Genomic DNA, 5,065 nt, shown 5'->3' with positions numbered 1-5,065 from the left:
TGAATTGCAACAACATAAATGAACCTGGAGGACATTATGTTAAGTTAAATAAGCCAGGCACAGAAAAACAAATACTACAATTTCACTTATATCTGGAATCTAAAAAAAAGTCAAACTCATAGTAACAGAGAGTAGAAGAGTGGTTACAGGGGATGGGGGTAGGGGAAATAGAGAGACGTGTAAGTTCAGGATACTTAATATAAGGATGTGATTACAGTTAATCATGATATTTTGTATACCTGAAATTTCCTTAAACAGTAGCTATCAAATATCAAGTGTTTTTACCAAACACAAAAAGTAATTAGGTGAGGAATGTGTTAATTTTATTATGGTAATTATTTCACAACATATACATATATCAAAAGTGTCATATACCTTAAATATATACAATTTCTATTTGCCAATCGTACCTCGATAAAGCTGCAGGGGTGAAAGTCAACTGCTAACCTTCTGGAACTTTTGTGAAGGATGTTTTTGACTTCTGTTTTATTTTCCTAAATAATTATTTTGTAATATCCTTTATGGCAAATGCACATACTTTTTGTATTGTCTCTCTCTATATATATTCTAAAAATTACTGAGAATAATAGTATCTTATACTATTTAAAATTTAAATGAGATACTTTTCCTTTATTAATTACATAAACGTACAGTGTGGTTTCTTTTTTCCTTTATCAGCCTCTTCTGGTAGTTTGGTTCTCAAATAACCCATCTGTGTTGTTGGTGCTATCTATTTCTTTATATTATTTTCCACATCCTTACACAAAATTTTCTTTCTGATCTATATATTTCTAAGAAATGTATTTTTAAATGTCACTCTATTATTTAGATTTGTCATTTTTGTTTACAGTTATCTCAAATTTCATAAATCTTGATGCTAATGTATTATATAGGTCATAATAATTATAAATTTATTGTGCATTATCTTAAGATATGTCCATTTTAGCTTCTTTTCATATTATATTCTATAGTAATTATATTACTATTATAATATTACATTCTAATGTTACATTAACTTTAATTTTATTTAACATTTATACCCTCATTTTGAGCATTTTCAATCTCTATATTATATTATTGATATGTCCTTAGCAAGAAGCAGATTGATATTTTGAATGTGATTCTTAGTGATGAGAATTCAATATATTTAAATTTATTTGGATCTCTGATATGTTTGGAGTTATATAGCCTTATTTCATCACTTGTGTTTAACGATTTCCCTTAGTTCTGTTACATTTCCTTTCTTCACCATATTGATTTTACTATATTTTCTTTATTTACATTTATCCTGTCTTTGTTTAAATGCTGTATATTCTATTTCTATTCTTTGGTAAATATTTACATGTACTTTTGACTCACTAATTGTCCTTTGCACACATTCCCAGCTTCCTTTGTTGTTACAGTGGAGGCATTTGAGCTGGCAGACAACTGGAAGAAGTGATTAGTTTATTTTCAAGATGAAATGATTAAAAGGCAGTGTATCTCTTTTTCACTGCCGCAGTATCCTTGTAGGACACATTTGCCACAAAAGATAGATTTAAGATGGAAGAAAGCTGCTTGACTCCCATTAGACTTTGCATAAGTTAGAAATAAGTTGTTATTATTAAGCCACTGCTATTGCCAGTTTTGTCTGTAGCAGCACTTAATATAAGTGATTCTGATTAAAACAAATAACTTTATATTTTGCCAAGCAAAGCCTATATGCAATCATTGTCTCTGCAGTTTTTGCTAATACTTAAAGAATCTTGGAGTCTTCCCTAAATGCTCCGTTACATATTCAATGTTTTTATTACAGTATCAACATTTTATTATTAACATATTATAATCCCTCATATTTGTTATTTTATTCAGTATTTAATACCTAATCATTTATCTTCTTCTATAAGTTTTATAATTTTCCTTGCTCACCTTTACTATCTTTGTATGAGTCTTAACTTCTGGCTTTATTTTCCCTCTTTCTAATTAAATCTTTTAGCAGTTCTTTCAGCAATATTTAGTGAATTTCAAACTCTTAATCCTGGGTATCTTGGAATAGCTTTCTTGAATTGAATGAATCAGTATAGGAACAGTGTTTATACCAGTTTTGGAATTAGATCTATGTTTTATCTCTTCTGTGTTCCACATACTCCCTGGGTTGTAAAGGTTTCTGTATAGGACAGGTTTTTGGGTTCCTTGGCCAGAGTCCCACAGAATTCAGTAGGTTCAGATCAGTTCTTTTTCAGCTTAGTCTGCCTCATTACTTTGGTATTGCAGACATTTTGCCCAGCATCCATTCATAGCATTATATATGGATTATGATTTCCAAAGATAGAGTGTATTCCACTCATATATCAGGGCAACTTGATGCTTTTATGCCAAATCATCAAGCTAGTGTGTAAGGCTTTTCACACTCTTAAGTGTTAGACAAGGGTTATTGTCCCAGGTCCCCTCTGAGAATGAGACCTAAAGCCTTGACTCCTGTTAGGACATCACCCTTTAAGGTACATATCGTTTCTCCTGTGCGCCACTCCAACTTTTTCTTTTTTATTTAACGTATCTGAAGATTTATCTTGCAAGGACTTTTGCTCCAACATTGAAAGTTCATTGTTTAGTTTTTTCTTTATATTTCTTATCTAACATTTTTATTTGTTTAAAATAAGAAGAGAGATTCATCATAAGAAAGTTAATCACTATGTCTCTAGTATCATTTCTCAAGTTAAAAAAAAATGAGCTGAAAAAATTTCTCAAAATTTACTTCCAATATTAATAGTTTAATATTCAATTATTTTTTTCATCCCAGGCCTCCCCGGTGTCCTAAGGACATTGTTTTTGTTTTGTTTTGTTTTGTTTGTTTCAAGGCGAAGTCTCATTGTATCACTCAGGCTGGAGTGCAGTGGTGCGATCTTGGCTCACTACAAGCTCCGCTGAGGACATTCTTAATTACTTTTTAATAATGATTCAGTAAATTCTTATCCACCCCCTTTCTAACTTTCTGTGTAGAAGCAATGAAGTTAACACTAGGATATTTCCAAATAAAGTTATGTTCAAGGCCAAGTTGCCAACACTATATACAAATTTAGGAATCATTCTTGAGGGACTTGATACACAAGAATCAGAACCTACAGCAGGCGTGTTGCCTTACCAGTCTTCTGAAGTCAGGTACATTTTCTTTTGTTGCATGTTCCCAGACCAATAAAGCAAACTTATCTATGGTCCAACAAGAAGTTCCAAGGGGCTCCAGTTCTTCTTGGTGGAGGATAAAACTAGCTGTGGCCTGTAGGGTCCTCTGTTAATTTTATTTTTATTGCTCAGTATATATCCTTGAGGACCAGAAAAGAGTAAGGATTAGGCTATCAAAGCTATTTCTGAGCCATCAAGATGATCCTACTATCTTTTTTCTACTAAGTTTGAGCAATAAAAAAATAAATAAATAAAACAAACAAACAAAAACTGGATTCCAGTCTCCCTGAGCACTTTGGTTTAACAAGAGATTCTATGGCTTAAGGATATGGTTCCTGTTTCTGCGCTTGCCCTGAATTTTTAGTTTCTCTATTTCTAACTACAAAATATCGTCTTACATAGTATTCCATCTACCTTCATTGTCTTTGTGATAAAGTAAAAATTGCTATAAAAGAAAATAGATATTTGCTTTATTAGAAGACACCTGTCACATATTTAACTATGGTAATGACTGTAGAGAAAACATGAAGAAACTGAGTATAATGGTGATCGTTCATGTCCTTCTAGTTATGTAGCTTTAATAAAGAACCAAATAATTCTGATTATTCAACTTCATATTTCCTTATAAATTGTTCATTTTATACATTTTTTTTCAAATTCTTCAATTCTGTTATCAGGCTCAGTGATAATACCGATTTTAGAATTAGATATCGTAGCTCTGAAGAGTTGAAAACTTATTAGCAAATCTCCTCTTTACATCAAATCTATACAGTTAAAGTTTGCCCATCACTATATGCCTTCTTTATGTGTTCTTACATTCTTTCCCACAGTTGCTTACATTCCTATTTTCCTTTCTTTTCCAGACAAAACTACAAACACACTCTAGAAAGTAAAGCTCACAAAAGAGGCTGCCAAAATCACTGTCAGAATTCCATATTACTCTGAAAGTTCAATAGCTTTGTTAGTTCCTCTGCTGGAGGCGGTCTGAAATAGGTAGACAAAAATTTTATTTTGCAATGAACAGTGTGTCGTAGTGAGAAGTGAAAAGCCATTTTGTTTTAGGCAAAAGGAAGTTAACTCTGAAATGTTGAAAGACTCACTTACCAGACTCTCAATTTCTAGCAAACAGCATGCTGCAGGTCTGCATAAAACACTAAGAATTCGATGTTTCATCTTCAAACATATGTGCTGCAGTTAAAGCCTACTGCTCCTCTCTAGCGCAGAATATTAGTGGGAGAAAAGTAACTTTCCTGAGGCATGAGGAAAGAAATCCAGTTGGTAGAAAGGAAGCTTTCACCGGCAGAAAATTCTAACAGTAGTATCAGAAGACATAATTATGATTTGTATTTGGAGCAAATCCCTGCAGCATTCATCCAACGACTTCAATGTACGTGTATAGATTAATTTAATTATCATCCTCTGGGATATATGGATTTCAGTGGGGTGGCATGGTAATAACAACTGACCAATTATATGGAGATGGCTCAAATGCAGAATTGTATGCTGTTAAGTGTGCTACTCAAACCCCACTCATGTGCACATTGTTTTTTTCTAGAAATGTTTTCACTTCCTCCTGACAGAATTCATAATTTCCTTCACTTATTACTATAATAATTTTCACTTACGTTTATTAGAGTTTGTATTACTTTCTATGTGTGTATATTTATTATTTATTTTTAAGGGTGTATTTGTATCAAGTTTTAAAGTCAATAATCCTGTTATGCTTTAAAATTAAAACAGCAGTTCCTGTACTATTTCTCCCCTTCCCGTATTTTCATTCTATCAAGGCAACCACTTACATTTTAGTGGAATGTCCTGGAATATATATCTTAATAATTTTAAATAAAATGATCATGTAGATTTTTTTTTTTTTTTTTTTTTTTTTTTTTTTTTTTTTTTTTTTTTT

Source organism: Rhinopithecus bieti, unplaced genomic scaffold (genome assembly GCF_001698545.2).
Source record: "Rhinopithecus bieti isolate Rb0 unplaced genomic scaffold, ASM169854v2 scaffold_12640, whole genome shotgun sequence".
In the NCBI taxonomy this organism is placed as follows: domain Eukaryota; kingdom Metazoa; phylum Chordata; class Mammalia; order Primates; family Cercopithecidae; genus Rhinopithecus; species Rhinopithecus bieti.
This window is presented reverse-complemented; position numbering follows the sequence as displayed.